Here is a 23,775-nt window from a genome sequence, read left to right as displayed (position 1 = left end):
ATGCTGAGGTCTGCCCAGGCACGCTGCAGCCAGCACAGTGGGCAGATTCATTGTAAATCTGCTGTCGGCCTGGATCTTGGATCACAGAACTAGCATCTGGCTGGGCCCGTCTGGGCTTCTTTGGGGTCTGTTCGGGCTTCTGTGGGGTCTGTTTGGGCTTCTGTGGGGTCTGTTTGGGCTTCTGTGGGGTCTGTTCGGGCTTCTGTGGGGTCTGTTTGGGCTTCTGTGGGGTCTGTTTGGGCTTCTGTGGGGTCTGTTTGGGCGTCTGTGGGGTCTGTTCGGATTTCTGTGGCATCTCTTTGGGCTTCTGTGGGGACTGCTTGGGCTTCTTAAACTCCCCTTTGCGCTGAACCCAGCACAGAATGGATCACTCACTTCATGTCCTAAAGCCGGCAGAATTTGGGGGAACCAGGCTTCCGACCGGACCACTGCGATCCCCTGCTTTTATAGTCTATACCCTTGTAATTAATTTGATATATTGAGAAGTAAATCACGCCGTAAAATGACTTCATTGAATGGACACACACCCCAAAAGCCTGCAATACATGTGATTGAATCATGACAGAATTCCTGTCATGTCATTTATGTTATAATGTTTATTTATACATATATTAGAAAAATTCAGTAAAAGGATAATACAGTAGTCATACCTATCGTTCATGCCTGTCAGTGGCCTATCAGTATTTAAGTTCCTTTTGTTTTGGTTGCTGCCTATTCATTATCCATTATGTGATCAGATGAAGCCTGATAGATTCTTCCTCCAGACTCCGTTTTGTCTGAAAGATCCCCATTTGTCTGTGGTAGCATGGTGACATTCTGTCATAGCGTCCTGTTCATCTGCTTGCTGTCAGTGTCCTAGGCGTCCCTGATACTGTGACGTTGGCGTCCTGCCTCCCCAATTGAGTGCTTCACAAACAGCTGTGGAGCCAATGATATGACATCGTTCCGCAGCCACGGCGACGGGAGGGAGATGGGGTGGCCGTCTGATGCCGGAGCTTCTTTCCTCGTGTCGTTCTTCCCTCATCCTCCTGCACCCCCCCACCCCTGCCCGCACACGCACACACACACACACACACACACACACACACACACATACACAACACCACTATTCTGCCTGGAGGTTCTCTCACATAAATCACCGGGGGTCAGGAGCCCTTGACACATGTAAAATACAGGCCCGTGTTTAAGCTGCAGCCTGCACAGTGACGGCGCTGGCAGGTCTGTGTGATACAGCATTAAAATTCAACAGGGCCCCGGGATGAAGAAGTTGGCCAATCTGACAGCTCGCCCACGTCATGTGACTGCTCTGTCTACCTCTCTGAAGACATTCCTTAATAGAGAGACAAATTAGAAAAGACAAGTGATGGAATTGGCTTGAACCGGCTCACATACAGTATGCAATCTTACATGGACCACGGAAGGGGCAGCGGGGGGGTTCTCTAGGGCCCATGCCCAGGTAACTTTTGGAACATCATTATTAATGCAGTTATGAATGGTCGCAAAAAATGACTTGCGCATAATGTTTTGAAAACCGATAAAACTTTATTAAGAAAAGCCTGACAATATCTGTGTTTTTTAAAATGAAAGTTTATAAATGAGTTTTTTAAAAGCAAACAGACAAAATATTTAATATTTTGCCCCACCTCTCATTCCTCAGTACCCCCCCCCCCCCCCCACCTTGTTCAAATGCCTTGTGCAGTCCGTGCGATCATACACACATAGACAGACACACGCATGGCTGTAATGCGATCATACACACATAGACAGACACACGCATGGCTGTAATGCGATCATACACACATAGACAGACACACGCATGGCTGTAATGCGATCATACCCACGCATGGCTGTCTCCTGATCTCTCTGCCTTGTTCTCATCCTGTGTGAAACAGACAGTCACTAACCTACTACAAGGTGACCTGGTGACACACTTTCCACCTCTCAGATGCTTAAGAAGATAAACACAGAAGCCTGATTACGGTCAGAGGGCCCATCCCTCCTGATTAGGCGCCTGCATGTCCTCTGATCCCGGCCTGCGTTTCAGAGGGAATCCCGCTTGGCTGGAGTGGGCGGAGCCTCTGCGGCTGCACTGACAGGGTCGCCTCACTTCCCATGACCGGAGCTGCATCCTGCTGGCTGTGCCGAGTGCGTTTGCACATAAAACACAAAACAAAGGCATCGCCACTGCAAGCGGGACTCGCAGGAAGCTGACCCGTGGCTCTGATCCTCATCCGAATCCAGCCTTTAATGTTCCGGCCGCTGTTTGTCACGTGTTGCTGAAAGGATGTGTCTATTGAAGGTCCATTTCAGAAAACGCTAATGCACTCCAGTCCAGCATGAAGGTATGACCAATATTCTTACACGCCAAGAAGGGAACCAGCTAAATAACAGAATAATTCCCCCGTTTCAGAGCTGCTGATCACAGAGAGCAGTGCATCCTGGGGCCCCCCCTGGATCCATGAGGCATAAACACACTCTGGGCCCATTTACAGGCAACAAAACCCCGAATGATCTATTGGCAGCAGGTGCTAAGTACCCAGAAAGTAGGGGAGCAGAACCCACAACCCTAGTAGCACAAAGCCACGGTTCTCTCCACAGCGCCCCCCACAGGGCTGGTTGTTCTAAGTCAAATTCAACAGCCGTGTTTCACCATAACAAAAAGTGAACTACTACTGAATAAAAATTTGTCATGGATGATAATCACGTATTACAAACCTATTTTTAAATTCACACATTATACACCTACTGTAGGGCAGTGATGTTAATAGTACTGCAGGATATTAATAATGCTGAAAACAGGATATAAAAGGATAGAAAGTCAATGCGTAACAGAGCAGGCCCACCCACGACTGAATGAAACTGTGAAACCGGAGTGCAGAGTGAAAACAAAACGGGGAAAACTTCACGAGTGCCACTGTTAGGCCTTCCTCACTGTCTGGCATGGATGAGATTCTGTCTACCTACAACAGGGTGGGAGGGGGGTTCAACATTTTTATGCCCTGAGAGTCAGTGGGTGTACTGTACCTGATTGACTTATGATATGCTCTAAAAGGCAGAGGTGGTGTTTAAGATAAACCAATGAAAATGGCACAAGAACACTAAATTTGTGTTGGTTTATTTACTTTTTAAGAGCCATCAGGGACCCATAAAGCCATCTTGCTGCCATCTTGATGTTTTACAAGTTCCATGTAGTCATGGTGAGAATTCTACTAAAATTGACAAAAGAAAAAACATCAGCCGTTTTCCTCTCAGTACATTCCTAACATAAGCTGGAATGGGACAGGCAGCCGGAATGGGGCAGACTGGATTTGGGACAGTCATCTGGAATAGGACAGACTGGAATGGGACAGGCAGCCGGAATGGGGCAGACTGCAATGGGGCAGACTGCAATGGGACAGGGAGTGGAGCATACCTTAATGGTGCTAGATTCTTGTTCAGCTGGTATGCAGCTTGTTAATAAATGAAGCTCATGTTATCAGGCAGATACTCAGCTTAATGACACAGTTTATAAATACTGCAATCCATTCTCATTTACTAAATATAATTTGCTTAATCCATTCATGTGGACAAGGCTTATTTCATGACTCATTTGCATGTATCAGTTCAGCCTGGTTATGAGCCAATGCGGGCCTTTGTGACAGGCTGCGCTGAATCACTAATATCACCGGTCCATGATGCACGAGATTCGTAATCAAACGTTTCGTGAAATTTTTGTCTTGGCACAGAAACAGAAAACGTCCTTGTTAGCCGCTTGAGACTAAACGAATCCCAGAAATAACGCAATTTACAAGCAAATTACCGTGGTCGAGATCGATTTAGACACAGTCCTGCCATTAGGGGGCATTACGAGTGCTACATGTTGGATTTAACAATACGCCTGTGGGAAGAGGTCATATATGTTGCAGACAGCAAAAAACAGGAAATACACATGAACACAGAAGGAAAACACGTAAACAAAGAGTGGGGAAATACATATAAATAAAGAGTAGGAAACCATATAAACAAAAACAGGAAATAGAAAGAAAGGAGAGGAAGTGAGTGGCGATCTCTCCCAGTGTAAACAACACTGGATGTAGTACATGTGAGACGGTAAAGTGCTGCTCAGTTCATGACAACAGCTGATATGGTGACAGAGCGTTGCACGTGATGTCATTGCGTAGAGGACAGGCTGTGCACCAAGACGGAAGGCTGAGCCTGGCGTCCTCTCGCCAGAGTAGCCACGCTCCGTCTCATCGCTGCTCTATCATTTAATCTCCAAGACTCCTCGGATATGTATTGTCAGCCTAGCTTGGCGTCACTCCCAGTCACCGGCTCGAAGGCTTCCTGAAACGCTTGGCGGAATCGCGACGAAGGAGGAGAGCGGCGATGGATGACGGTCCCTCATTTGCATCGCTAATGAGTGGAAAACGGAGGGAAAGAGTGGTGTGTTTTACAAATGTTAACAGAAGACAATTCCTGTAGGAAAATGAATGACCTTGGCCTTTTCACATTATTTATTGTTTTCATTCAGTAGAAGCAGATCGTCTTAAAAACAGCGATAAAAATGGGTGTGACGAAGGCAGTCTGCTTCTGACAAAGAGGCACAAAATGCAAGAAGACATCTAGTGTCATGTTTATTTTAGATAGTGAGATAATTATAAAAATATGACGGAAAAAAATCAATAATTACCAATATGTACGCAGATAGAGAAGGTTATGGATTTTGAAGTCTGGTGACCTTCAGTGAGTTACATCATTCCCCATGTCATATCACCAGCCAGCTGATGGGTTAGATTCAGGGCAGGAAAATTCTGTTGTGCCCTTGTGCATACTGGATTATTTCAGTATGTTTATCTGTATCTATGGATAAAAATGCAGGCAAACATTTTTATCTTCATACACAGTGATTTATACAAATCTGAAGTTTCTAAAAATATCCCCCTATCTACTGGGATTTTAAAGGAGGAAAGTTCTGCATGTTTTACTTCTGTCCTCATAACATTTACAAACATAGTACCCTCCAGAAAACATGATACCATGCTTCTTACCACCTTCATACAAAATTTATGACTCGACGCCTCATGCATTGAAAATGCAAGCAATTTTTCTTGCAGTTAAAAGTGAAGATAATTTTTTTCCCCCCTCTGACTTGATAAATGTAGCCTTGGTATTTGTGAGAAGTGGGAATTAAACACAGAGAAGTTGGCCTTAATTCCAACTATAATAAATCTTACCAGATATTAAGTCTGGCACATTCAGGGACAAAAGGCTGCCATGCGTCTGTTTCCTGCATTTACTGCGGCAAGTGAAAGATTGCAGGTTGAAGCGGGTCCCATTCATTTGGGGTTCACTAATTCCGTTTCACAGATCGAAGTCATTCTCCTCTCATACAGCTGCACTTCCAATCCTTTTTTCTTATTTTTTTAATTTTTATATTTTATTTTGTATGTATGCCCTGCCATATGTTAATCTTTGTCTCCTTTTTTATTTATATGCTTCCTGTATTGACTATCCTTTCCTGTTCTTTGTTTATACACTACAGTACAGTATATTGCTTTTACACACACATGAACTTTAATGACATCCCATTCTTAATACATTGGCTTTAATATGGAGTTGACCCACCGTTTGCAGCTACAGTATAACAGCTTCAACTCTTCTGGGAAGGCTGTCCACAAGGTTTAGGAGTGTGTTTATGGGATATTTTGACCATTTTTCGAGGAGAGCATTTGTGAGGTCAGGCACTGATGTTGGATGAGAAGGCCTGGCTCGCAATCTCTGCTCTAATTCATCCCAAAGGTGTTCTATCAGGTTGAGGTCAGGGCTCTGTGCAGGCCAGTGAAGTTCCTCCGCACCAGACTCGCTCATCCATGTCCTTATGGACCTTGCTTTGTGCACTAGTGCACAGTCATGTTGGAACAGGAAGGGGCCATCCCCAAACCGTTCCCACAAAGCTGGGAGCATGAAATTGTCCAAAATGGCTTTGAATGCTGCAGCATTAAGAGTTCCTTTCACTGGAACTAAGGGGCCAAGCCCAACCCCTGAAAAACAGCCCCACACCATAACCCCCCTCCACTAAACTCCACAATGCAGTCAGGCAAGTATCGTTCTCCTGGCAACCGCCAAAACCCAGACTCGTCCATCGGATTGCCAGACAGAGAAGCTTGATTCGTCACTGCAGAGAACATGTTTCCACTGCTCTAGAGTCCAGTGGCGGTGTGCTTTACACCACTGCATCTGACGCTTTGCATTGCACTTGGTGATGTAAGGCATGGATGCAGCTGCTTGGCCATGGAAACCCATTCCATGAAGTTCTTGATCTAGTCTGAAGGTCACACGAAGTTTGGTGGTCTGTAGCTATTGACTCCGCAGATAGTTGGGGAACTTCTGTACACTGTGCACCGCAGCATGCGTTATCCCTGCTCTGTGATTTCACGTGGCCTACCAGTTCGTGGCTGTTCTTCCCAATTGCTTCCACTCTGTTATAATACCACTAACAGTTCACTCTGGAATATTTAGTAGTGAGGAACTTTCACGAATGGACTAATTGCACAGGTGGCATCCTATCACGGTACCACGCTCGAATTCACTGAGCTCCTGAGAGTGACCCATTATTTTGCAGATGTTTGTAGAAGCAGTCTGCATGCCTTGGTGCTTGATTTTATACACCTCTGGCTATGGAAGTGATTGGACCACCTGAATTCAATGATTTGGAGGGGTGTCCCAATACTTTTGGCAATATTGTGTATATATTTTCTGGGTTTTCATTCATTTGTTTGTGTGTTTGCTTGTTTATTTATTACTTTTCTGCATTTCCTGCCATTTGATAAATAAGTGCTGCGTTTTCTATAGTTAGAAATGGGGTGAAGTGCACATTTGTTACGAAGAAGTTCTTAGCTTCTAGCAACATCACATTTGTTGTTAGGAAGCGTGTAGAGGGAAGGTAGAGGTCTGTCAGAAGGCAGGACAAAGGTTCCGAGCAGCAGATATCGACCAAACAAAAGGACATTATTACTCGAAAAAGGAACAAGGCATCTTTGCCACTCAGACGAAAATGCTTAAAGTGAAAGATCCGTGGCCGGTTCACAGCAAAACACTCCCCTCCAAATGACCTCCATTAGTCCGCCCGCTTTTCCTTCCTGCGCCCTCCCAGTATGCCTAGCTGACCCTTTATAAACCCCAACGTACTATTTAGGCCATTTGGGGCCAAAGGGGCAGTAGTGACAAACGCACCGGTGGGCACTGGGCTAGTGATCAGTTGCCATGGAAACACAAATCATCACGCTGACTGAGCACCATGACGTTAGTGGACTTCCCACCTGCTAAGTGTGGCCATGTTTAGACACCTGGTGACCTGTCAATCAGGGCGACCAAGTTCTTTAACCGTCATGTTTATTGCTTAATGAAATTAAATCATTAATAGGCAAAGCCAGCCTTAGGGTATTGTAATACATTCTGCCCCAAAGTTATGCCTGAGATTGGGCTCTGGTGAGGCCAAATACACCCCACCCACCTTCCCATGATTCATGTTCGAGTCACAGCAGGTGGCAGTCTCTCTCAGACCAGATAATTTGATCTCTCACCTCTTAATCTGCTTCTCCCTGTGGCAAGGCTATAAATCAGAGCCCTGACCGCCAGGCTGGGTGTGTGTGTGTGTGTGTGGGGGGGGGTGGGGTGGGGGGGGGGGGGGCTGTCTGTGACTGATACACCCCAGCTGCCTGTACACTCACATCCTGGGGATACGTCCAAAGAAGGTATCAGACAATATCATCAAATTTCCAAGGATTTGGCCCCCACAGTGTGTCTGGTCCAGGACTGAACAAAACAATAAACTAGATGTTTATAACAGGGACCCAAACTGAAAGTGGCCAGTCAGACACTGGATTCATACTGGAAACTGTCAGTACATTTCCTGTAAGGATTCCAGACACAAATAGAACTTCATATTAGGTACAAATGGCAAAGCACTGCAAGTACTGTACATACCACTGCTGAAGTCTGCTTTTTGCCAAAGGCTACGTTTGTAAGTCTATTATTTATTCAGCCTCAATTAAGCATTTGTCTAGTATTGGAAAACACTTTCTAAATTACCTGGAGAAAAATTAAGTCAGAAAGATGATGCAATGAATCCACACGCTAAGTCTTGGCCACACAAATGGCTCTAATTTACCATGAAGCTTAATTTAGCATGAACTCTTACTTAAGATTATATTACATATTATTGTTGACGTGTGAACAAATGTATCATGGAAATCAGGTGGTGTGCTGCCATTTTGTCTATACACAGACACACACACAAACCCATAAACACTGGGACTGGGATCTCCTGGGCTTTTCTGGGTGGGAGGACAGGTCCCTCATCCCTGGGTGTGACACCTACCCATTGGTCCACCAGGAAGATGCGTGGTTTGCCAGATTGGTAATTTTACTTGAAGTGAATAACATACTCACAAGGAACTAAAAGCACCATAATATATTACTGTAAGGTTCCAAAGCAATGGAGGACAGACATGAAAAAACAGCGTTAAGAAGATAATGGGAGGAGCTTCAGCACACGCTACGGAGCTCCTCCCTCTCACGCTGCCAATCAGATCCAGTCAGATGCTGCTACACCCGTCACACTGTTAGCATCCATGTCGTCCTTTGCTGCCATCTTCTATATTATTCTTATAATTCTGTTTTTTTATGTCACCATTACTTCCCATTTCATAAAAATGCCCCTGATTAAATTTCCCAGAATCCAAAAAGCAAAGTGATCATTTCCATTTATCTGGTATCATTTCAGTTGAGTGGACGCCACTGGAAAATGGCATATGTACTTGCACACACGCGCATACACACACGCGCATACACACACGCGCACACATGCCAGCGTTACTCAAAGTAAATAAACTGGCACAACTGTTCAGTTTAAAAAAATTAAGCCGCTGATTGATGCTATTTCTTTTTTTAAACATTTTGCAGCAGCAGCGAGAGACGTGAGACATTTTGTGATTATCCAACAGGGATCTACCTTTCTGAGCATGCGGAGGGAAGATGCAGGAAACAGGCGCAGTCACTGCGCAGCTGAAGGGAGGAAGCGGACAGCTGCCATGTCGTCTGTGGGGGGCCCATCATTTCACTTTCATGAGAATAACCAGTCTGTATCGTTCCTCATACTTAATGCACGTTAATTCAAACATTACTTATGCATTTGTCTGAGGGCACGCAACAGACTCCTCGACGGCCAGTATCTTAGGATCAGCACCAATTAATGTCAAAGCAAAGTAACCCCCAGAAGCAGGAAGGAGAGGATCAGACCCCTACGCAGAGGCCTCAGAGAGGCAGGGGTAGCATCATCCTTTCTGGGGCCCCACTTAGCGGGCCCTGGTTAGCGGAACACGCTGCTCCAGCATCTCCTAAATACGGAGTGTGTTTATTTAACATTTAGCCAAGTGACTGTTTGTGGCCGACAAGGGGGCCCCAAACATCAGGGGCCCCATGCAAATGCGTGGTTCGAGTGCTGGTAAACACGGCCGCTGTCGTAGGCTTCATATGTCCGTTGGGATGTTTCTGTGCCTGCAGTCTGCTCCTACTGTGCTCTCAAATTATATTGAGCAGTTTTGCTCTATATATTTAATCAGTAGAATATGACATTTTATATTCAGCTGGAGAAATCCAGGTTGCAGAGCTCAGCTCAGTGGTAACAGCTGCTAATTCTTCCATGTTGGAGCTGCCAGTTAACCTGACTTCTCAACGGTTTTGAAGCTGAACTTCCCGTGGGCTATAAGGAGGGCACCAGGAGATCAGCTAAAACAGGCCCCCGGTGACGTACCTCCGGTTTGCGGAGAATGGCTCCAACCGTGGACAGGTCAGGGTGAGAATCCTGTCACAGATCATCAGACCATTGGTCCAGGTCACCAGAAATGACATATGATCTTTACTTGTCTGCTTAAAATTGGATGGCATCTGTCCAAAGCCGATTATGCGGAAGATCTGGCCTCGGGGGTGGGGGTGGGTGCATGATGAGGGGGGGTCCCATGGAAAAGAGCACAGCTGACATCCGGGAACATTCCACAGCATTCCGGAATGTTCTGCCCTTGATAGCGGCTTTTCGAGCATGTGAGCCGCTATCAACCAGATGCCTCGAAAAATAAAGTAAGACTTGGTTCTGTGTGCAGAGTAGCAGGTTCATGCTGGGTTTATTTCTGTTTTTATAATAGACGCGGACTTTAATCCGTTAATGTCCCAGAATTAATCCAGTTTGTTCCTGCTCTGGCACTGGAGTTTGCATGTGCCTTCTGGACAACCCTGACCCACCCCCCCCCCCCCCCCCCCACCCAAGCAGCCGTGCCAAGTTTGATCTCTGGAGATTTCAGCAGGGAGATGTGACTAGCCCTGGCCAGTTTTGGATTAGCCACTTCAAAGAGAGCCTGTAATCGCTAATGTCTTGGAAGGACACTCCAGGTTGCTGTCTGGAAGAAGGCCCTCTGGGGGCCAGTGGTAAGGAAATATGTCCCGCTCCCTATGTGCTTGTTATCAGCCACTCGCTGAGAGAGGTTGCACCGCTAGAAGCCTTCCTGAAGGGGCTGAGGCAGGAACAGAGACGAGCGGCCCTGGCTGTTTGCCCCCCCCCCAGAGCACCGAGATAGCGCCTCCCGCTTCCCGTTTAGCTGCAGCATCCCCCGCCCCGCGCCCCCCAAGTTCAACAGCTGCACATCGCTGGCATGCATTAAGCACATCTGGCTGCGTGGCCAAATCGCCCTTAAGCACGGATCCAGTAACCGGTAAAGCAGGTGGCACATTGAACGAACAAACGAATGAACAAACGCAGGTGCCGTTTTAAAATGATGATTATTTTCCCAGTGTAATTACCAGTGTAAAAGTTACCGTCCTGTCTACTCCGGCAGTACTGCTGCGCACTGTAGTTTCTGCAGGATCTGTAATCATTTACGGTGCCGCTCCCAGAGGCAGAGGCTGCTGTACCTTTAATTGATGTACCTGGCCTGTATTTGTCTAGCTAAAACATCCAGGTGTATAAATGGAAACAGCGTAAAGTCTAACAGTGGCCCTGACTGGCCACTGAAGAAACGAAGGAGAAGTTCCACTTCCTCTGACTTAAGAAAGAAAATAATTGCTTATCGACCGGCTAAACTGTTCCAGGGACCCTTGGAAAATGCTTCGTTATTATCTGTGTTTGGGTGCAAAATAGCATCAATTTGCTGTGAGAAACAGAGCTCACCAAAGATGCGGCTGGTTAATTAGCACCCGTCATCTCCATGGGAGTCTGCCAGGTTATGTGACAGCAGCGTGTAGCTTGTCATAATTGTATTTGTACTCGTATTTATTGTCTTATTGAAGTATGTTAATTTACATTTGTGTTTGGTATTTAATTTGTGTTTACTGTTGGCTAGAAGGATGTGCAAAGCAAGATTTTCATTGCATGATGCGACTGTTTACTGTGTGTATGACAAAAAATTATTGAAACTCTTCTTATTCAGCTAAACCCATTTCTGAATACAGAATACGGGTCCATATCCGCAGGTGAACTGTAAAGCTTTATTTGTGAATCATCCTTGTGACTGTGGCGCTACACACCCCTGTGTTGTTAATTTATGTCATTCCTGCGCCGTTTCCAACCAGAAAAGCTGCACTAGCAGATGGAAGGAGCATCTCTTAGTTCATCAGAGCAACCTGGACACCTGTAGGGGGCCCCGTGTCCCACAGATTCCTCTTCCTGCACCAAGGTCGTGTCTGAAAATCCGTGCCGTGAGATGAAGAGGGGGGCTTTAAGCTCAGACATCAGAAAGGGTTTGAGGAATTTGGGGGTGGAGGTGAATGGAAATCCAGCCCCTCAGTCCGGTCACACAAATCTCTGGGGGCTAATTACCTGCCATAACATCGCGCTGCTTCCCGCTACTGTCTGACTTTTCTACAAGGCACATACACCATAATCGCGGATCCCAGATGAGGAGGAGCATTCGGGCCCATGTGACCAAAGGTTGGTCAGTAGACGACAGCTGTGACGTCTCGGGGGAGTAAGAGCAAAGTGAGGTTTATCCATCCTTCAGAAACTGTCAGTTTGGGTCTCAGTGCTCCAGGGGGCATCTAGACAGAAGTGAGGGTAGGACTTGGCACACTTAAACTGTGATGCCAGTTTGTCACATAACACTAACACCATCCCACATTAGGGGAAATTTTCAGCACGGAAGCAAGGATTACAGTAGGGAGAATACGGAAACGTAGAGAATATGGAACCATAGAAGCGGATTCGAAGCTAGAACTTCCAGAGCTGATAGGAGACTCTCCTCCCAGCTTGTCATATAGATGCACCACGCAGATCTGACGGCCCACTAGAACTCACCGAAGTCAGACGTGTGTGAATGGTGCCGTAATGCTTAGAAAGGATGACACTGGGAGTCTGACTGCCTGCAGGCGCTCACAAGACTACCCCCACCCCCCGCACGTGGTCCAGAGGAGTAGCCATATGGTGGTTCTGGGACGTTGGCCACCAGCCCGGCCTGGACCACACTGAGGCACTGGCAGATATACCGAGGCACGAGTGGTACCACCGTGATGGATCTCCAGGAGGGTCCCCGCGGCCACAGACACCATGGTCATCGACGCCACCTTTTCAGATTACGAACACACCGTATTCACCCCGTGAACTTTACCACCAGTGACATGCCATTGGCTCATCAAATGATGACACCATAAATCGGTGGAATAAAGCACCATAGACAGGCTGTCTGAACATCAAACAGGGGCAGAATTTATCCCATTCTTATTAAATCCCATAGGACTGACTGAGTGACTGATTACACAGAACTGATTCTGTCCGAAGTGCTGCTAAAATAGCATGACAATGCTGCATTTATACACTGATGAATAGCACTTTTTGTTTTCTATTGCCTTTTCCCTAAGTTTCTGGAAAAGTGTCGTGTTTATGGCAGATTTTTCTTACTGCAGCTGCACTCCTGATTTTTTAATATATTTTGCCTCATGAAGCAGAAAAGATGTTTTTGCCATAAATAATATTTAACTTCACAGGATGTTTAAATATTTACTCAAATATGAGCTTATTGTGGAGAACACAGCTTGGAGTGCGGGACCATGGAGAAACCCCCCTTGACTAAAAACAAAGACTCACACCCCCATTATCTCCTCGGGACTAAACACACAGACCCTCACCCCCAGTATCTCCTCGGGACTAAACATGCAGACCCACACCCCCAGTATCTCCTCGGGACTAAACACACAGACCCACACCCCCAGGAGCTCATCGGGACTAAATACACAGACCCACACCCCCAGTATCTATTCTGGACTAAACATGCAGACCAGCACCCCCAGTATCTCCTCGGGACTAAACATACAGACCAGCACCCCCAGTATCTATTCTGGACTAAACATGCAGACCAGCACCCCCAGTATCTATTCTGGACTAAACATGCAGACCAGCACCCCCAGTATCTCCTCGGGACTAAACACACAGACCCACACCCCTAGTATCTCACACAGACCCACACCCCCAGTATCTCCTCGGGACTAAACACGCAGACCCACACCCCCAGTATCTCCTCGGGACTAAACACACAGACCCACACCCCCAGTATCTCCTTGGGACTAAACACACAGACCCACACCCCCAGTATCTCCTCGGGACTAAACACACAGACCCACACCCCCAGTATCTCCTCGGGACTAAACACACAGACCCACACCCCCAGTATCTCCTCGGGACTAAACACACAGACCCACACCCCCAGTATCTCCTCGGGACTAAATACACAGACCCACACCCCCAGTATCTATTCTGGACTAAACACACAGACCCTTTTAAAAAACCGCATCTATTAAAGGTGTCGCACAGTGCTGTCTATGAATGATTTAATTCGGCCAAACAAAACACTCCCTGTGGATGGATCCTTCTAACTGGGTTTATTGCAGGTAATAGCTGGGCACTGATATGCTATAACCCTCAAGTCTGGTCAGGCCCGCCATATGTAATTCCTGGGCACAGGACAAAATTCCTTCAATTGCACCCCTCTTTCACGCTCCCACCCCCCCAGATAGATTATACTTGAAGAGGGCTTGCTCGCCATCCTTGTGGTCAGACATGGTTGTGAAATTAGTCTGTAGAGAAGGACATCGAAGGGACAAAGGTAAATCCATGGCCTCGCGCGCCTCCCCCTCGGTCTCCAGGGACCCGCACCGGCAGAGACCTCTGAGACGGATTTTACAGATTGTTGCGATGATTCATGCGCCATGCGATAGCGCGACATGCGCCAACATTCTACGGTAATTGCTTGAGATCGCACCCTGGGGTCTTTTGGTGGAATAACAGTCTGTCACAGTGAGACAAATTTCATTTAATACCAAAAATATGTTAACCTTTTGCACATCCTCCACATTCGCACGGTTATTAATAAGAGAGACGCCACGCTCCCATCTGCATTTCCGCGCTAAATTACACCACCGTGTGGAAACAGACATGTCGGCCATATGGATTTGTTATGTAACATGCACGTGCTCCTGTCTGGTGCATTTCTGCACCTTTACATGTAAATGCCTGTTGAACAAGATAAGCATGGCCGCCAATCCTGGGGGCGCTAGGCCACCTGTTTGAGGCGGTCATGTGACACAGCACGCACCTCCGGAGTCGATCATAGCCCCTCTCACGCATGCGGTCTTACATTAAGTAGGGGTGATGGTTCAGTTTCCCCCAGCTCGTTTAGTTGCCTTCTGGCACACAGGGGCAACTCAAGGATGAGGAGGGTGTAGGAGGGGCCATAGTCCATTCAGAGGGGCTGACGTTACCATTAGCCAATAATATGTGTGAGTGACAGGGGAGAGGGCACTCCGGGAGCCAATCAGCTTTCAGCTGGGATCACTGGCCTTGTGGCCCCACCCCTCTATACGCCCCTGTATGGCTCCAGAACACGTCAGAATGTGGGCTGTTTACCAGAAACTCCAGCAGCAGACGACCAGGACATTTGCAGGACAGAACTATGTGCGTCTCCATTTTTACCCCCTCGCTCACATAAACCCAGGCAATGCACCAGAGACCTATTGCTCCTGCTTCCCCTCAGTCTCCTGGTAACGATCTACAAACCGCCGTCTGCTCCCGGCCAATAGCGGCAGATTAGCGGCTCAATTAGTGCCGTTTCCATCTGCATCAGTCAGGCGGCAGCCATTAGCCCGCGTCGCCAAAAAAATGTCTCCGCATGCCGGCTGCGATATTTAAAACTCCTTGCACGATCAATGAACTTCCATGCAGCCCACATTAATGAACCGGCCTATCGACCGGGCGTCTGATTAACAGGTTTTAGACATGCGAGTCTTTGAGGAAACAGAAGTGACACGTCGATGATGGAACGCGCCGTGTCACAGCAACGGGACAATTTCTGTCGGCACCAGGCATAGATAAATGTAGATACATTAATGGCATCAAATGTATTATATCAGAGTTGTTTGTGATCAAAGTCCACGCTGTCTTCTAATTATAGCACAAGCAGCAGACAACGGGAGTATCTGATATCACTCCTTCAGCAAGAAGCCCATCTAAAGGGCGGAGACTGCTTTGAGCACGCTCCCCTGTCATGTGGGCGGAGCCTGTTCACCCAGGCCAGGTACAGCCTGCAGCCAACCACCACATGCAAGTGCAAGAGAAGCCAGATTACTCCAGCTTCACTGACTAGATCTTACGAATCTGACTCGCACGGCTGCCCAGGAACCAAGTTAGTGTAGCTGCTAATGTGGGGGGGCGAGGGAATTTAAGTGACGCCGTGACATCTTCTGCAAACAGCTGGTGACAGGGCCTGCAGCCTATTGAACCTCGCAGGGAGACGAGCATGGATGCTTATTTCATTTGGTTAAAGAGGCGGTGTGGGCGGGCCCATTAATCACACACCCGTCGGGGGGGGGGGACGACCCACTTCTCCTCAACTGCCCGCTTTTGACCTTTCGGCCATCTTTCTCAGCGGTCCATTACTAGAGAGACCAGCCCTTGAATAAATAACAGCAGCTTTCTGGAAACGCCGCCAGAGAACGAAAACGGCGCCATCCCCCCCCCCACCCCATCCCGATAACAGGCTCAGCCATTCCGCCACCGCTGCGGTTTCATATGCAGACACCGCAGGACAACTCTGACACGTCGCTGAGTGAGGGATTCCTGGCCGTGCTGATGTTCCCAGTGCTGTCATGATAGTACCCCTGCCCGGCCACACAGCCCACCTTCTGACATGTCCTGGGGTCCCCTGAGGACACAGGGCTCTCTGAAGCAAACGGCACTTATATTTGTCGCAGGATGATGATGTCATCATTCTGACAGCTCTGGTTGTGGTCACTCATAACCGTTGCCATTCAATTCACTTTATGTTAAGTGATGATTGTGGTACGTGTGAGTTTCCACATTTGATCTTATTAAATATTACCAGTGAATAAAATGATGGCACCTTCAGGCCTATAGTGGTTATCAGGGAGGATACACAGCAGCTTTAATGTTCACTGGTCACCACTGACACTGGATCAGTAACCATATATTTCTGTCAGTAACCTCTTAAATGCTTATCAGATCGTACACTGCTCTATCAAGAACCAGGTACCCACTACATTATAAAAATGATTAAACATAATAATATCAAATTTCCCGCATATTTTAGTCTCAATATGACTGCAAATAAATCATCCCTATATACGCAAAAAGGCAAATATGAACTGGATTGTGAAATGATTCCAGTCAATTTCATATCAGGAGCCATTAAAAGCATGAACAACAAAAACCGTGCATCCTTTTGTGACATTAAAATGGGCTGTGACATCTAGTCAGTAGACATTGACCCAGCTTTTGCTAAACATGAACCATTTTTTCATATACTGTAGCACTGCAGGCACAGGGAATTGCCCGACTGAGAGGGGAGAGGGAATTTATGAACGATGGACTGCAAACTGCGACGTCTGCAGCCGTAGGTACCTTCACTGGCAGAAAGCAGTGAGATATGAAGAAGGATGAAGGTTTGTAGGTGTGGGAGATTGCAGCTCTGGCCTGACCAGGTTAGGATGCTAATGCAATACCCCCACTGCTCAATGCCCCTTCTGGACCATGTGACCTACGTGGAGGGTGTCCGCCTTGTCACCTGACATGATCTTGTAAGAACTACACAACTTTTATTGAATCTTATAAACTTCTTATAATTACAATATATAATGAAAAATGCCTCATCTATTTGTCAGAGAAGATGGTACAAAAGTACAAGATATACAATGTTGCCTATAAATTGTCAATTGTACTTCAAAGGATGTGAAGACACTAATTGTATATCTGCTGAATGAAGAGGCTGTGAACCCCCCCCCCCCCCTTATGAAAATGCACCCTCTCCATTCTGTAAAAGACTCACACAAGCTTTCTGTGGCTCCCTTAATGTATGGCGTCTGCCTAAGCTTTGTTCTCTATCCCTTCTAGGTGGAGCTGTGGTTTAGCGGTGTGCATCGTAATCACTCCCTAAATGAACTATTGTGTTTTCCTCATTGTCATGTGTCCCACGTAGTGACTCATTCTCGTGAATGGCGCCCTCTGCTCTGAGATGCACTCGCTGCACCTGTGAACACAACAGTGGGGCCAAAGCGGAGGTAGACGCACTGTAACGACTGGCCCATAGAGGGTGCCAGAGGTCATTTCCTGAGGTGTGATTGCCAGGGGTGAGAGAGCTGGGATTTAAGGCCTAAGACCGAGGCTTCCAAGGAGAGTCAAGCAACAGCATGAGAACGGAGCTCAGGGTCCCGTGTCACCAGTGAGCCTGGCTTATTTTTAACTGCTCCATCCAGTGAAGCCAGCTAAGAGGCGTTTGAAAATCCCGAGAGGGTATTGGATCTCTCTCTAGGCATACATGGCTGCTTTGGGTTAATGACTCATCAAGAGTTTCATTGGAGTCAGAAAAGATTAAACATGTAACCTTAAAAAACTAGCAAGAGAAATTTAACATGTACAAAGAGGGCTACATGTTCAAAGGAAGCAGTGTCCGGAAGGTTGCAGGTTCCAAACCCAGAAGAGACTGATCAGGTATTACTGCAGCTAACAGCCAGCGGTACACAGATAATATGGCATAAAATGTACATTTCTTTGGATGCAAGTGTCTGCTTGGCAACTAAATAATTTAATAACGTGCTTAGGGATTACCAGCGGAAGGTCGGATTAAAGAGCCTGTGTGTTTGCTGAGTCTCTGGTGGGACGGAGAATTTCATACCATTTTCTGTGACAAACAATTCTGACACTGAGAGCTTTTTCGTAATGCATTTAATATATATTTTATAAAGTTGCCTTTACATAGTCATAATTCAACAGTTCAACAATATATTAATCTTGATTCATGGTCATAACATGATCTAAATTCTGCAGTATACATTGTAGGAAGCCATGCCAAAGGGCAGATATCAGCCAATTGGGTGCTGCCCCAAAAGCGAATGGCAGGTGGTAGATACGCCATTAGATGTTTGTTGGCATTGGGTAATATGGTTTCAGTTGACGGGTTTTACAGAAGCCTTAGTGAACGTGAGGCAACAAGGGATTAAGTTAAGCAGGACAGTAAATAGACACAGAGGAGAAAGTGTGACTGAAACAATGCCAAAGGGCAAGGTTTGTCCACTTGTTTGGCACTTAACGTACAAACTTTTAGGCAATACAATAATATGTAGAATAATATGCAGGGTTTTAAAGGGCCACGGCTTGTGCAGCAGCACCAGGGATTCAATTCAGAGTCAGTGGAAAATCTCTCACGGTCGCCTTTAAGGCAAAAGGTCACGACTATCATGCCTGATTCCAGGATCAGTGAGGGAATGGGCTACATACGGTGAACAGTCACAGTGAAACATTTAATTATGATTAAATCAATTATATATGCCTCTGACCCTCAACGCCTATTGAAACTCCAACATCATTTGGAATGGAAAGATGGTTACCATGGTCACACTGGCCTGCCCCGCCAGCGCGGGGTGGCATGCCTGCAGGCCTGCTTGTCTGAAGCGGGTTCCCCTGGCATGCCGGCGGCCTCATCCACATCAGGCTGTGGTTCAAGGATTTCAGGACCTTGGCTGCCGTGAGAATTATTGCCCTCATCTCCTGGGTCTCCCAGCCTTAGCAGCCCATAAATCATCTAATTGAGCCTCCTAGACGGGGCAGGGTGACCATGGGTCTTCAGAAGCATCTCCACACAGCGTAACCCGAGACACTATATTTTATGGTCTTTGGGACTTGCTGACGACGTCACCATGGCAACATCCAAGTTCTTTTCAATTAAAATGTGAAGAGGATCACTACAACTTCTAATTAGTAACTGTAATTTTACGTTTGGCCTTTAAAAGTATTTTCCACTGGCTTCATTTGCTTGAACAATGGGATCTTTCAGCCTGGCTGGGATTCTATGAGTGCATAAAGAACAATGATAGGCGACAGCGCAGACTCCTGGTTCACGGATCGGAGATGTTCTTTTATTCCCTGTGAAAATGAAAAGTGTTTGGCTCTGTGACTGTTTACTGAATGGACTGCTGTTATCTCTGGAGTCGCACCGTGTCACATAAACAAGGTGACACCTGCCGTTTGTGTTGCCTTGGAATATAACTGTCAGGCTACAGGTAAAGCCCTGGCTGTTGTTTACGGTGGGTCACCCCAGAAGGGACACCAGAGCATCGCAAAGCACATGGAAAGCGGTATGATTTTCTCTTCTAGAGCGAACCATCTGTGAGTTTGTAAAGCAGGAACCTTTATCATTACAGTTCTTATTTTACGTTATTTCATTTTATACATTCCCTCACTGCTCATATACTCCACTAATATCTTGGTACACATGTCAGTGCACGTGAAAAACATGCGTGGCACGTGACAAAGCAGCTCCTCGGCACAGGAAGGGGTGGAGGCTGGCGACTGGCTGAACTTTCTCTCAGGCTGAATGATCCCATCCTGGATGGGAGCGATTCGGGCTCAAGTCAGGGCCCGTCCGCCGGCAATGGGTCCGCGCCCTGCTGCCGAAAAAGTGTGAGCCTGCAGCCAATTCACAACAAGCCGGCTAGAGCAGATGGCGTCAAGCTTGCGCGGCAGGACCTGCTGTGAGAATCAGGATCTCTGCAAATCTCCTCCACTGTGTGCAGCCAGGCTCAGATTCATCCTCAAACTCTTTTTTTTTCTTTTTTAATCAAATTGATAGACCAATTCCAGCAGACCTATGACCGTACCGGGCACAGACATTAGCCATATAAGACACTCAGAGAGATATAGCTAATATTTCATCACTAACAGGAGTCTATTAAATGTCTGTAAGATGGATTATCATCTCTGTGTCCATATGAGTTATGAATTAGGTGCAAGATATATCAAATTAATTAAAATCAAATTAAATTGGACTTCTTTGGTATCCCCTCGCACTGCCCCGACCTTGAGAAGACCACCTAGCACGTTGGCCATAAAAAAATCCAGTAATTATGCAGTATTACAAATATAATATTAATGTTTTAAAGAGGGATAGTGTGAAAGACATGTTAAATGTGTCCACAGCCATAACAAAAAAACTGGTTTTGGAAACTTTATACCAAAATGGACAGAAAAAGGCCAGCTGCCTGGTCAGCCTATTAAGGCCAGCTGTTATCCAGCTGTCTGGCCCTCCCAGGAAAGTGTGGGAGAGAGAGAGAGAGAGAGAGAGAGAGACTGTGATATAGACATGTTACTTTTTACTGATTGGGGAAAATTCCCCAGTCCCCACAAGGTAAAACTCAATTTTATAAAAATCTATGACTGTAATAAAAAGCTAAAATGCTAAAAGGTCTTAATTATCTTTTGTTTGGTTACTTATGGTTAAGATTAGGGATGGGTAAGGGTTATTATAGTTGGGATTAGGGTTATGCCTGATTTCTCTCTCTCTCTCTCTCTCTCTCTCTGTGTGTGTGCGTGTGTTTGTGTGTATAAATCTGCCTTTATTAGACATTCAACGCGCCATTAATGTTAAACTCTGGGCTATATTTTGGATTGATCCTGACGGAATTCCTGGTACTTTTGGTCATCCCAGTATGGTTTTATAGCACTTCAGTCTAATATGCGAATTTGGCGTGTTTTTTGTGTACATCGGAAACAATTAATTATTGCCTGTTGCATGTTAGCGGTACTGACCAACAGTGACCAGCGAGCATTGCAATGCAAATCAACAATCCGTAAAGATTCCTTATCGGTATTAATATTAAAGACCGTAATATCAAGGCAGCATAGTTATTATACGGAGAGGGGCATGTCCTGTGCATTCAGTCACATATACTTGGGTGACACACTTTCTGTTTTACGTTATTTCTTGAAAACGTCTAAATTGCAGGGGACAGTCGCGTCTTTTCCTAATCGCTGTCCATGGTGCTGAATCGCTGTCCGCAGGGTCGCTGTACATTACAGGAGCGCTTCGTGAAAAAGGCATTATTATGCTAACATACTATTAGTATCAGCTGCCTTGCACTCTAATTTGTATTCGGTGTAGCGGCCGTCAGCGCACGCCTTACACTTAAGCCACGGACGATGGCATATTCACCAAGGTAAACTGCTGCGGGCTCGCAGTATTTTACCTCTACTTACCGTGGTCCCCTGTGCATATTAGCAAAAGCGTCAGCGTTATAAACGACGGGAAAGTGAAGCAAGCACATGATTTTCAAAAAAAGTTGGTGCAGTGGCATTTAATAAAGTAAAGATCGGATGTCGGGATTACGGTGACACGCGCAGCTGGCGCGTTTGACATAAAACACACATGTCGCGCTGATCTGTGTATAAACGAAATGATTTTAGGCTCCTTTCCTGAATAGTAATTACAAATCATTATTATGCGGCAGCTGTTAAAATGCTTTGTGCAAAAGCAGATACATGGAAACACACAGACACGTACAATTACTTCGACACCAAGAAATGCACGTAGTGGTATCTATAACAGTACACTGGCATTCATTGTGTAACATGCAGATAGGAAGTCAACTGTCAAAAGGTATTCCCACAGAATATTTTCCCCTTTCTTGTAATGCTTATTTCAGAAATAATCATAAATTATGTTGTAATTCACTTTTCACCCCACGGGCTGGACGGACCCCCTAATCATGCATGCAGGGTGTTTGAAAGGAACGATTTATCCGCCGCTCCGTGGCCGCCCCTCTACGGCTCTCTAGGCTGAAGAAGGTCATTGTTAGGCAGGTCCACTCCGCTCTTAGGGCATTTAAACAATTTGTTTAAGAAAGTTTATGCAGAAGCACATAGGGATGTGTTCAGATCTGGTACTGAAAACCAGGCAAGTTTCATCACTTTGACTTTTCAGAAGCTCGTTTGCGGGTTAAAGCTGCCGATTATCTGCACAATGGGGACAACATGTATCATAATTAACGGCGGGAAACGAAACGGAGATTTGGGCACCACTGACAGGTCTGACCGCCGATGAAGGGAAACATCCACGTACGTCTCGGGAAATAAACCAGCCACTATCTGCCTTATTATCATACCGTTACAGTTGCAAACCACAAAGAACACCCTGTCCTTTTTAATGGGTTTATAAAGTCTTACACGGATGACAGTTGCCCGAGATAGTAACCAGAGGAGTTCAAACGCTCATTCTGAAACCTGCATCGGCATCACCATCAAATATATATCAAGGCGCTACGTTCCTCCCTACCTTGATAAACGGACACATATCCATAGTATTGCACCGGGCTCTTCGATCTTGCGGTACAGTTTTTACTCCAGTATGGATCCAGGGCATCCTCTTCTGATTCCTAAAGGCGGCGTGCAGAAGCGGACCGCGAAGGCGCACCCTTCCTCCCTTCCTCCCTTCCTTCCTTCCCCGGCTGCTGGAGACCCGCACTGCCGCAGACGCTTTATGGCATCGCACGCGGATACTTTCCTCTCCAACAGAGTCGAAAAGAAATGAAGCTCCAAGTAGACAAATTCCGGCACATTTACAGAACAAAACTGCAACCCAGCCGGTAGTCTTCACCTCCGCCTCTTTCGGTCGCTTATTCCAGTAAACTTGCTTTTTTATATTATCTTTTTTTTTTTTCAAGAATACTGAAAGAGCACAAAATACCTCCAAACCAGGTCAAAATATTTATTCGGACGTCCCCGAAACGGGGAAGAGGCAGGTAACAGTGCCTACAAAATATCACTTTGCATAGAGGAAAGCTGATGCATCAGACAGCTGCAGTGAACTCACGAAGATCTCTAGATGGCACAAACAGTACAGCCTGCAGAGTGAAAGCAGGTAGATACAGACACACACCCCAGCAAGGCATGCAACTCTTCTGCCCCCTGCCATTTAGTCCTATACCATGCTGCAATCACTTACAACGCAGGCTGAGAATTAAACGTAAAATGAATTATTTAACAAAGGTTTAAAAATATATTATTGTAAATCTGGTGGCAAGGAGCAAATGACAAGATAGCAGCAGATCCGCGAGTTATTGTGAGTTGTTGCAATTCAGCAATCGCCTTAACCACGAACAAAACTACAAAATCTTTAACTTCTTTTTACGCTGCAATTTAAAGAATAAAAGGCAGGTGGTGAAAGCTGATAGGTTACAGCCTATTTGGGCTGGGGTGCAGTGTGATACTGTAGGCGCTACCGCCAGAGCGCCTTTTAATTCCGCCATGCAATTAAATGCAAACTAAACGAGCAGGCAAAAAATACGGCCTGAAAGTCGCCAAAGGCGACGTGGTCCCGGCATGGCCAGTGCAGCCATTAATCTGACAGCTAGCCGGCGTGTGAGGGCGGAGCGGCGCGCGGTCCAAGCCCGATCGTGTGTCTGATAATGATCATT

The 23,775-nt window shown here is 46.3% G+C and overlaps 1 protein-coding gene across 2 annotated transcripts in view; it reads right to left on the bottom strand.

The window, feature by feature from the left end:
- Nucleotides 1–23,291, bottom strand: part of LOC111834325 (leucine-rich repeat and fibronectin type-III domain-containing protein 2) — an 87,528-nt gene extending 64,237 nt beyond the window's left edge. For both annotated transcript variants that reach the window (XM_023793474.2, XM_023793480.2), the window contains exon 1: nt 22,635–23,291. The gene's annotated coding sequence lies outside the window, so the exon portion shown is untranslated. The remainder of the gene's footprint in view (nt 1–22,634) is intronic.
- Nucleotides 23,292–23,775: the final 484 nt, after the last annotated feature.

The sequence above is a fragment of the Paramormyrops kingsleyae genome, chromosome 14, assembly GCF_048594095.1.
Source record: "Paramormyrops kingsleyae isolate MSU_618 chromosome 14, PKINGS_0.4, whole genome shotgun sequence".
Taxonomy (NCBI): Eukaryota; Metazoa; Chordata; class Actinopteri; order Osteoglossiformes; family Mormyridae; genus Paramormyrops; species Paramormyrops kingsleyae.
The sequence above is the reverse complement of the archived record's forward strand: the minus strand, read 5'-3'. Positions and strand labels throughout refer to the sequence as shown.